Below are 12,251 nucleotides of genomic sequence, written 5' to 3'. Positions count from 1 at the left end.
GGGCACAGCTGGCTGCATTTGATGAGTACAGAGGCTGCATATGATGGGCACAGAGGCTGCATATGATGGGCACAGTTGGCTGCATTTGATGAGCACAAAGGCTACATATTATGGGCAAAGAGGCTACAATTGATGGGGCACAGTTGGCTGCATTTGATGAGCACAGAGGCGGCATATGATGGGCACAGTTGGCTGCATATAATGGGCACAGTTGGCTGCATTTGTTGGGCACAGTTGGCTGCATATTATGGGCACAGCTGGCTGCATATTATGAGTACAGTTGGCTGCATATTATGGGCACAGTTGGCTGCAAATGATGGACACAGGCAGCTTCTTTTGCTGGACACAGAGTCTGCATATGATGGGCACAGTGGCTGCATATGATGGGCACTGGGGGCTGCTTTTGCTGGGCACAGAATCTGCATATGATGGGCACAGTTGACTGCATATGATGGGCACAGGTGGCTGCTTTTGCTGGGCAGAGAGTCTGCATATGATGGGCAGAGTGGCTGTATATTATGAGCACAGTGGCTGCAATTGATGGGCACAGTGAGGCTGCAATTGATTTTTTTGTTTCAGAATTTTTCAGTTTGTTTGCGCCCCCCCAAAAAATTTTGAGCACCAGCCACCATTGCTAGTGCTGTTCCTATCATAAACTAGATCCAGGAGGCAAGAGTAGAGAAAAAACAGTAAGAAAATGGAAATCATCATTTAGCAGGTAGGTACTATCAGGCAAAATATCCCCCTGCCTGAACGCCCAACAGTCATGTTCTAATAATGTGCAACAGAGGGCCTGGAGAACACAGGTAGTCTGAGAATACCCCCAGTGCTGCAAATTTATTCCAGTAAATGTGGCTTGGGTACTCAGCCTCCTTACTCACATAACATATATGCACCTTTTTTATTTCCTTAACTGACACTTAATAAACATGCAATATTTTCCCCAACTCAGCAAACTAAAAAAATCTGATAAATCAATCCTAGTAGTCAGAAACTAGGGGAAGTTGAAAAGAAAAAATAGTAAATTTGTAAAATTGTAATTGGTGTGAGGAGGGGCAGCCAAATGTGCCAGCGTTCCCTCCACAGCCAGGAAGAGAGCTAGGAGAGCTCCTCCCACCTCAGAAGTCAAACATACTACAACATTGTATAACCTCTGTACATTGTGGTGTACTACAACATTGTATAACCTCTGTACATTGTGGTGTACTACAACATTGTATAACCTCTGTACATTGTGGTGTACTACAACATTGTATAACCTCTGTACATTGTGGTGTACTACAACATTGTATAACCTCTGTACATTGTGGTGTACTACAACACTGTATAACCTCTGTACATTGTGGTGTACTACAACACTGTATAACCTCTGTACATTGTAGTGTACTACAACACTGTATAACCTCTGTACATTGTAGTGTACTACAACGCTGTATAACCTCTGTACATTGTGGTGTACTACAACGCTGTATAACCTCAGTACATTGTGGTGTACTACAACGCTGTATAACCTCAGTACATTGTGGTGTACTACATCGCTGTATAACCTCAGTACATTGTGGTGTACTACAACGCTGTATAACCTCTGTACATTGTGGTGTACTACAACGCTGTATAACCTCAGTACATTGTGGTGTACTACATCGCTGTATAACCTCAGTACATTGTGGTGTACTACATCGCTGTATAACCTCTGTACCTTGTAGTGTACTACAACGCTGTATAACCTCTGTACATTGTAGTGTACTACAACGCTGTATAACCTCTGTACATTGTGGTGTACTACAAGGCTGTATAACCTCAGTACATTGTGGTGTACTACAACGCTGTATAACCTCTGTACATTGTGGTGTACTACAACGCTGTATAACCTCTGTACATTGTATTGTACTACAACGCTGTATAACCTCTGTACATTGTATTGTACTACAACGCTGTATAACCTCTGTACATTGTGGTGTACTACATCGCTGTATAACCTCTGTACATTGTGGTGTACTACAACTATGTATAACCTCTGTACATTGTGGTGTACTACAACACTGTATAACCTCTGTACATTGTATTTCCTTGCCTAGGTGGATTGGGGTCTAATGCACTGCACTATATTTAATGCATTACATTACAGTACAGAAATGTCTAGTAAAGTGTGCGGTTTACCTATAGCTCCCAGCTGTCCCTGATTTGGAGTGACCCTCCATCCCTCTGTCCTTCTTATTTGTCCCTCTTTTTGGTCTGATATATAAACCTTTATAAAGAGATTTAATATTTAGTTATTGGAAGTATTACACTTCAGTAAACTATATACCTAACCTTTAAATGATTGCATTTATTTATTTGAAATGCCAGTATAAAGAGAAAGTCCTGGCGAAAAAAATGACTTTTGGATTAACCAATCATTTTTTGTGTATCAGTGCTTCATGGTCCACATAACTTGGTGCATAACAGGAGTGTGTCCTTTGCTTACACACTTTATACTAATACTACATATTACTGCAATGCAGTAGTGTGAATGTGTACTCAAATATTTTCTTCTCACAGAGACTCATTTCCTGGCACAAGCACTGTAATGTCACCCTACATTCACAACATCTTAAATTAAACCCCACAATGGTCAGGTTGATTTCAGCTTAATAATACCAGTTTCCTTTTGCATACATCTGTGACAGTTTTCTATGTTATTTTTTTTTCCATTGGTAGTCCTTTCACAATGTCGTTGGTTCTGTGAAGCTGTTACTACAAAAGGCCAGATGTAAATTATATTGAGCCACCAGTTTACGATGGGGCACAATTTCTTCCTATGACACCAATGATGGGGCAAAATTCCTTACATTGATACCAATGATGGGGTACTATTCCTCCCACTGATACCAACGTTGGGGCACTATTCCTCCCACTGGCACCAATGATGGGGTAATATTCCTCCCATTGATACCAATGATGGGACACTATTGATCTTTTATTAAAAAGAATCAAGCAACCAATTTTATACAAAAGTAAAAAACAAAACCATAGTACAAAACTTCAACAGAAATCCAAGGAATACACATCCATGTTCAGAATATATACAATATATACATAATCCACTACCAAAATGATTTACATAAAGCAGCAGAGAGGGCCTAAGAGGCACAACCCATCACCTATGTACGCAGCCATTTATCAAAAATTAATCCCAAAAAAAATAATAATCTAGGGTGATAAGAGACAGACAGCCACACCCGGGAAAGAGACTCCTGGCAGTCAGGGAGGCTTGAAACCCCTCCACGCCTTCAACCAAGCCCCCTGACTCTGCTTGTCTCTCTCAAGTACCCGAATCTTCTCCACCTCATGCAGAATGTCATACACCACCACCTGAACAGGAAGGATTTTATGCCGAATGCTGACCTGACACCGTGCGTTCCAAGTGAAATAACGGACTACTAGGCTAACTAGAAAAAGTGTATCTAAACAAAAACCACCACCAGTATTGAATGCTCCGTACACCCACTCAGCATAACCCAGCCTGGAGAGGAAAGGGACACCGAGGGCCCGCCCCACCTGTTTGTACACCTCTATGTTAAAGGGGCAATGAAGCAGAAAATGGTCCATAGTCTCCTCCTCACCTGCACACTCTTCCCGAGGACAGCTACGATCCACCCCACTGCGGAATTTCAAATTGCCCCTAACATAGAGCTTCCCATGGAAGCACAACCAGGCCAGATCCCTGAATTTAGGGGGTACTCTGTCCAAATTAATAAGTCTTAACCCTGCCCTCAAAACTGGGCCTGGGCAATCCCTTAAGGCCAATGGGTCATGAAAGACTTCGCTCAAGACTCGGCTCATAAGGACTTTCCTCGGAACCGATCTGAGATCTTCAGCCGACAATCGCCACTGCCGTAGTAACTTCAGGCACGGAGCGACATAGGCTGGTAGCTGACCACGATGACCCCTGAGATTCTTCACTTGGCCACCTTCTTCCCAAAGTCGTAGAAAAGGCCTAAACCAAGATCTAAATATGCCTGCCCATCCAGGAGGTTCCACTGCAAGCATATTACCAATATTAAACTTGAGAAAAAGCAGTGAAAAGAAAAGAACTGGGTTGACCATACCTAAGCCACCCTCCCTCCTGGATAGATAGGTGACATTCCTCTTGATGGGGTTCAGTCTGTTCCCCCACAACATCTGGAAGAACACACTACTGACCCTAGCATAGAGAGACACTGGCAAGATGCAGACAAAGCTGACATACAAGAAGATCGGAATCAGGTAAGTCTTAATCAGATCAACCCTTTCCCTCATAGATAACTTCCATCTCTTCCAGCTGACCACCTTAGTATTGGCAATTTCCAGTCTGCCTTCCCAGTTTTTGAGGCCATAATCGCCAGGTCCAAATTCAATGCCTAAAATCTTAATTCTTTCCTGGGGCACTGGAAAGGTGTCCGGGAGATCAAACCCCTCACCTTCCTTTCCCATCCAGAAAACTTCACTCTTTTCCTGATTGATCTTGGAGCCTGATGCTTCAGAATACCGTGATGTCAGAGAGACCACCTCCTCTGCTTCATCCGCCCCAGTGACAATCACCGACACATCGTCCGCATAGGCAACAACCCTCAAAGGCGGCTCACCCGGAAGCCCCACTGGCACCCCACACAACATGTCGCTCTCTAGCCTCCTGATGAAGGGGTCGATTGCAAACACATAGAGCAGGGGACTCAGGGGACAACCCTGGCGCACCCCGGAGCCAACCTCAAAGGACTGCCCAACCCAACCATTAACAAGAGGAAAGCTCTCTGCCCCCTCATACAAGACTTTTAACCAATCGACAAAACCACCCGGCAGACTGTACTTACTAAGGAGCAACCACAGGTACTCATGGTTAACACGATCAAAAGCCTTTGCCTGATCCAATGTCAGCAAATACTTTCCCCAGCCTGCAGCCCTGCACCGCTCCAAGGCCTCCCGGACAGCTAAAACTGCTGTAAAGGTGCACCTACCCTGGACCGAACAGTGCTGATGGCGAGAAAGCAAAGACTCTGCTACTGACGATAGGCGCCAGAAAATGATCTTTGCCAGTATCTTTCTATCGACATTAAGAAGGCTGATGGGGCGCCAATTCTCAACCATCGAAGGATCTTTACCCTTTGAAAGAAGAATCACAGCTGAGTGCCTCATGGAAGAGGGAAGTACCCCCTCAGCAAGGCAACTGTTAAAAACCTCTACCAAATGTGGGGCCAGAATAGACTTAAAAGCTTTGTAAAACTCAGCCGTCAAGCCATCCGGTCCAGGTGACTTTTTGATGGCAAGCTGTTCAATTGCCCTTATCACCTCTTCAACTGTGATCTCCTCTGTCAAATTCATCAATGGGACATCTTCATCATTTAGACCTGGAGTAGAGTCCAAAAAGCTTTCCATCTTGTCACGGTCAAGCTCTTTCCTCCCAAGAAGGTCAGCATAAAAGGACCTCACGACCTCCAGAATCCCTGACCTGGACTTTGTCAAGGAACCTGTACTGTCCTTAAGGCCAACGACCGTTTTAACAGCTACACCTTGTTTGCAGTTCTGGTAAGGGTCAGGCGAGTGGTACTTCCCATAGTCCCTCTCCAGAACCAAAGAGGCATGCCGGTCATATTGACACTTCCTGAGAAGGAGTTTCACTTCGGAGATTGCCCCAGGATCTCCTCCTCTCGAGACAAGAATATCCAGCTTCCTCCGTAAACGTTGGTAGGTCATGTATTTATTAAACTGCTTTCTATTGGCTAGGCCCCTGAAGAATCCAGCAATCCTCTTTTTGGTCAGCTCCCACCACTCAGCCTTGCTGCTACAAAAGTCCAGGATGGTTACCTGTGCCTGAAAGAATTCCTCAAAGGATTGTCTAACATGTTCTTCCTTGAGTAGAGTCGAATTCAATCTCCAGATGCCCTTGCCCCTCTGAGGGGCGTCTGAAGCATTCAGGACCACAGATAGCATACAGTGATCAGAGAACTCTACTGCCTGCACCACTGGGGGTGAGAAAGCAGAGGTCTCCTTCAAAAAAAACCTATCTATTCTACTCTGACTATTACCTCGATGAAAGGTGAACCCAGTGTCATCCGGGAGGTGCTTAATGTGCACATCCACAAGACCAGCATCCCTAACCATACTATTTAAAAAAACGCTATCATATCCCAGCCTGTCCTTGAAGTCCTTCCTGTCCTTGGGCCTAGTTACTGTATTAAAGTCACCTCCAAAGACCACTTGCCGGGATGTAAAAAGAAATGGCTTGATCCTTGTAAAAAGGCATTTCCTGTCCCACTTTGTGTGCGGTCCATAAACATTAATTAGGCGCAGGTCCTGCCCTCCCACAAGGACGTCTAAGACCATACATCTCCCAATCTCCACCTCAATAACCCGCCGGACAGTTACCATGCCGGTTTTAAACAACACCGCCACACCGCCGTAAGGCTCGGCCGCAAGAGACCAGTAAGATGGACCATACCTCCACTCTCTCTTGGCCATATGAATATCTGCCAAGGAGGTGAGCCTAGTCTCTTGCAAAAATAAAATTTCAGCATCTAATTGGCTGAACAAAAAGAAGGCCATAGAACGAGCTCTTACTGACTTAATGATGGCGACATTTATTGTCACCACTTTTAACGGAGGGGGAACCGCCATTTGGGTTATTGGGTGGTTTGCTTCTTAGCTCCCCTCTGCTGCTCATCACCAGAAGCCTCTCTCTTTCTTGAGGCCGCCTCAAACTCCATTTCGGAATCAGAACTTCGCTCCGAAGAAGCTCCAGATGAAGAGATATCCCAATTAGAGGACCTATACCGGTTGGAGACAGGCACTGGAGCCTGTTCTGTCCTCACCACCTGCTTCTTCCGCTTCCCAACCTTCCTTCTCTCCTCCAGGTACTGCAGGTCAGCTTCAGAGATGCCCTCATCTCTTACTTTTTTCTGTGAAGTCTTTACAGAAGACTTCTTTACAGAGGAAGAAGCAACCTTTTTAGTACCCACTACCACTGCTGGTGGGGGGGGTTCTCCCTTTGAATCAGACTTAGGAGGGGTAGACTCCTGGGGGGTAACTGACTCAGGGGGCACAAACTTGGAAGGTTCAGACACAAGAGGAGAGGGTACAGTAGGCTGGGGGGAGACAGATACAGATACAGAAGGAATACTTACAGACACATGAGGGGTGGCCACAGGAACTGGAGAGGGATCCTGAGCAGGACCAGGGGAGTCGGTCACCGCAGAGGAGGATGGTACACCAGGGGCCTCACCCTCCATCCTGTCCAGCCTTGACATGTCATCAATTACCTCCTTCTCCATATTGTGCCAGGCTTCAGGACATCTGCTGTAGGGGTGGCCAAGGCGCAGGCACAGGTTGCACCTGATCATTTCGGTGCAGTCCTTAGCCATATGACCCTGACCCCGACACACTGAACATATCAAGGCTGAACAGGAGGAACTCAAATGCCCCTTTTCTCCACAGCGGTGACACAGCTTCGGCTGACCAGGGTAAAAAACAGTCATCCTATCCCTCCCTATAAAAGCTGAGGAGGGCAGGTGACGGACAACATTCCCATCCCTGGCCAACCTGACTGTAACTGACCAACCCCCAGTCCAGATGTTACGCTCATCAAGGATTTTATTGGGCTTGGTCAAAACCTCCCCATAGTTCCTTAACCAAACCTCTAGATCCCGGGCAGGGACACTCTCATTAGTGAGGATAATTGTGATTTTTTTTTACTGTAGACCTCTGAGAAACTGCAACTGGGGCCAGACCTTCCCATTCAGGTCTTGACCTGCACCGAGCCTCATATCTCTCCCAGAACAGGTCAAGACCCTCTGGCCTGGTGAAGCTAACTGTATAATCCCGTGTCCCAGCTACATGTATAAAGGCATACAGATCATTTGCCCCAAAACCCATCTCCAAAATCAAATCCACCACTGCACGCCGTGCTGGAGGGATCGCACCACCTTCCCATTTCAGAATAACAACATTACGTCTGGGACCCCCAGCAGAAGCCAGAGACCCAAGACCAGATCCTGGGGTGCTCAAAGTGGTAGCCTGTAGGGGAAAACCCCGCTTGGGAGCAGAGCTACCAGGAGCAGAGCGTACCACCTGAGCAAAGGTAGGTTTATCAGGGCCAAGGCCCCACACTGAAGTCACATTAGTCTGTACATCATTATCAACTGTCTGAACTGAACTGGCAGAATCCATAGCAGGACGATTGTCCATCACACTGATACTGGGGTGATTGTTATCAGTCACAGCAATATTCAATTTCCCATCAGGAAAGGTCACAGTTTCTGCTGCAATACCAGCTGTCTCCTGATGCTGCGCTGTAGAGTCCTCAGCAGCAGTGGGGCAAACAGTTTTGGACTCACCTAAAGAAGGGTTAATGGGCTCTGCTGACACCTGTGGTTCTTCTACAGAAATGACATTTTTTAAAAGTAACTCTTGCTGCATTGCAGCATCAGCAGGCACAACATTGCTGCACACAGGATCAGCAGCCTGATTGTCATTAGGCACATTGTCAGTGTTGAAAGGCACAAAAACAGTCTTATCCACAACATGGGACTTGGCAGTCTTTACCTTATCAGGTACATCATCAGTAATGTCCTCTTCATTAAACATTAACTGATTCCTCCGCATAGGAGACTCCATTACCTGGATGGCCCTGAGCATGCCTCCTGAGTCCTGGGAAGGCATGGGGCTGCTTACCTCTCCCTGAGGGGGCAGGGGGTCAGAACTGGGGGTCTCCTCCTCCACCTCCATCTTTGTCATCCTTCCAAACCTCCTGTCATTTCCAAACTTCTCCTTAAATGGCCCATCTCTGCCTTCCATCATGGCCACAATGGTCTCCTGATGGTCCACACGGACTTTGGCCAACTGGATCTCCGGATCCATGGATCCACGCTTCTGGCTGTGTAAGCCCTCCCGCTGCCTTCGCAGACGCTTCAGCTCCGCTCGTAGCTTGTAAAGCTTATCCCTCTCCCTATTTAGGGCCTTAATCCCGGCCACCACTCGCTCCCGAATGGCTTCGGAACCTTCATCCCCACCAGGGGTAGAGAGATCAGCTTGTACAGGGGCAGGCATGTCACCCGACGGCCCAGGAGATGGCTGTGAGCTTCCAGCAGGATAGGCCCTGCTGGCCTCCATGGCTTCCCCAGAAAGGGGCCAGGAGAGCTGGGATAGATTTCCTCACCACTCCCCTCTCACACGGATCACCTGCAGCAGCTCCAGACAGCTTCCTCCTGACACACCTGTGCTCCAATGATGGGTGGGGCACTATTCCTTCCACTGACACCAATGATGGCGGCACTATTCCTCCCACTGACACCAACAATGTCTTTGGTTCTGTGAAGCTGTTACTACACAGGGCCAGATGTAAATTATATTGAGCCACCAGTTTACAATGGGGCACAATTTCTTCCTATGACACCAATGATGGGGCACTATTCCTTCCATTCATTGATACCAATGATGGGGTACTATTCCTCCCACTGATACCAATGTTGGGACACTGTTCCTCCCACTGGCACCAATGATGGGGTAATATTCTTCCCATTGATACCAATGAGGGGACACTATTCCTTCCATTGACACCAACAAAAGGGAACTATTTCTTCCACTCACACCAACCATTGGGAACTGTTTCTTCCACTGACACCAATGATGGGGCACTATTCCTTCCACTGACACCAACGATGGAGCACTATTCCTCCACTGACACCAAAGATAGGGCGTTGCTTACTCCCACTGGATTCTGGGACAATTTCTACTCCCACTTGCCCTAGTCTGGCCCCACTAAAGTCTGAAGAACAGTAAACTGGCCCTTTGTTTAGAATGTTTGGAGACCCCTGCTCTAAACGGATGTTTGAAATTTCCTGCAGACTTCTAATTCTGACACTTATTTAGCAATTTTTCTTTACTGTATTCTTTAACATTATGCTGACAAATTCCCCGGCATTTACTGAACAACAACACCAGAGTGAGCTACAGGCTGTCAGGAAGCAAGCCACACTAATTTGATCATTTATTTAACCTCCTAGCAATAGGGCTCATTCACACTGTGCCTGATAGGTAGAATTTTAGGCACCCCTGTAAACACAGGAAGGGTTGTTGTTGTAAGGCGGTTTCACACTGATTGGCTGCAGCGCAGTGTACCTGGGTTTTCATGTGGGTTACCCTTGCCTTCCTATAGATTTCTTTTAAATAGGGTGGTTTTGGTCCGTTTTTAGAAAAAAACACCAAAATAAGCCAATCTAATAGAAGTCTATAAGAAAGCAGAGGTAAACGACATGAATACCATCAGTATACCTGCACTTCAGCCAAACAATTTTTAGCGGCGTTCTTTCATAAAGCAACAACTCGCCAGTGTTGCAATGAACCTTGTAAGAGATTTATTAAAAATCCTTTTATGTAGGTGGTAATTTTTGAGTGAGATTTTCATTGATGCTTCCCACTGAATGAGCCTGTGACATATCTTTTATAGTAGCTGGCCTTGTAGTGGGCTATGTGCAGAAGAAGGCTTTATGTAAAAGCTATACAAATAAATGATTTGTATGAGGCAACCGCTCCAATTTGATGTTTATTTTCTTCCATCAGTTTTAATGAATCAGCTCCTATGTGCTGGTGCAAGGTCAGGAAGCTGTATATAGGCAGAGAATAGGCTTTCTCAAGTTAATGTTGACTATTGCATATTTACTTTCATTATGAAATATTTATGCAAGTCAATCATTGGAGTGTTTGCATCAGGAAATGTCCTGAGTAATTGAAATGGAAATATTGATGAAATGGGTATGCATACTTGTATCACCATTTACAAAAGGACTACAAAATAGTGATGTGTGCTGTGAAAGAAAAAAACATGAAAAAAATTAAGAAAACTTTTATAATGCAGTTTATAAACATGGCCGATGAGGAGTTAAAGCAGGGGTAGGCAACCTTTTAGAGGTGGATATCTACCTGGACAACATGGAGAAGATCAAAGATTACTGGGTGAGGCGCCCTTTTTAATTTATTTTAAGACATTAACTAGCAAGCACCAACAAAAAGTAAAGATGGCATGAAGAAAACTTAGAAACATTCAATAAAACTAATCTTACTGTAGAAATATAAACTCAGCCTACCTTAAGATTTAACTTCAGTGAGAAACTCGGTATTCACTTTCATTCGCATTTTTTTCATGTCTGGGGAGTAATTGGTCAAGGCTGATGCCGGAGTCCACTATAAGGCAGAACTTTTGGTACTGCGGGCTGATTTGCTTGACTAGTTTCAGGGCCTAGGTATCTGCTCTAATTTTTGTCTAGTGTAAGTAGTATGTAGGGCAGTGTCCAGGGGTTAATTGTATGTAGGGCAGTGTCCAGGGGTTAATTGTATGTAGGGCAGTGTCCAGGGGTCAGAAGTAGGTAGGGCAGTGTCCAGGGGTCAGAAGTAGGTAGGGCAGTGTCCAGGGGTCAGTAGTATGTAGGGCAGTGTCCAGGGGTCAGTTGTAAGTAGGGCAGTGTCCAGGGGTCAGTATTATGTAGATCAGTGTGCAGGGGTCAGTATTATGTAGATCGTGTACAGAGGTCAGTAGCATGTAGGGCAGTGTACAGAGGTCAGTAGTATGTTGGGCAATGTACAGAGGTCAGTAGTATGTAGGGCAGTGTACAGAGGTCAGTAGGTATGTAGGGCAGTGTACAGAGGTCAGTAGTATGTTGGGCAATGTACAGAGGTCAGTAGTATGTAGGGCAGTGTACAGAGGTCAGTAGGTATGTAGGGCAGTGTACAGAGGTTGGTAATAGGTAGGGCAGTGTCCAGAGGTCAGTAGTATGTAGGGCAATGTACAGAGGTTAGTAGTAGGTAGGGCAGTGTACAGAGGTCAGTGACATGTATGTCAGTTAACAGAGGTCAGTAGTAGGTAAAGCAGTGTATAGAGGTCAGTAGTATGTAGGGCAGTGTACAGGGGTCAGTAGTAGGTAAGGCAGTGTACAGAGGTCAGCAGTATATAGTGCAGTGCAAAGGAGTTAGTAGCATGTAGGACAGTGCACAGAGGTCAGCAGTATGTAGAGCAGTGTACAGAGGTCAGTAGGATGTAGGGCAGTGTGCATAGGTCACTAGGATGAAGAGAAGTATACAAAGGTCAACAGTATGAAAAGCAGTGTATAAGGATCAACAGGGCAGAGAACAGGGGGTCAGTAGGGCAGAGGACAGGATATCAGGAAGACATGGTACTGGGGGGGGTAAGGAGAGCACAGTGCTGGGGGTTTAGGAGGGCAGAGTACAAGGGGGTCTGGAGGGAA

General features: G+C 45.9%; 1 protein-coding gene across 5 annotated transcripts in view; it reads left to right on the top strand.

Moving 5' to 3' along the window:
* The window catches only part of NGEF (neuronal guanine nucleotide exchange factor), a 246,581-nt gene that overhangs the window by 11,502 nt on the left and 222,828 nt on the right, over nucleotides 1-12,251 (top strand). The window lies entirely within an intron of this gene.

Source organism: Aquarana catesbeiana, linkage group LG04, assembly GCF_042186555.1.
Source record: "Aquarana catesbeiana isolate 2022-GZ linkage group LG04, ASM4218655v1, whole genome shotgun sequence".
Lineage (NCBI taxonomy): Eukaryota > Metazoa > Chordata > Amphibia > Anura > Ranidae > Aquarana > Aquarana catesbeiana.
This window is presented reverse-complemented; position numbering and strand designations above follow the sequence as displayed.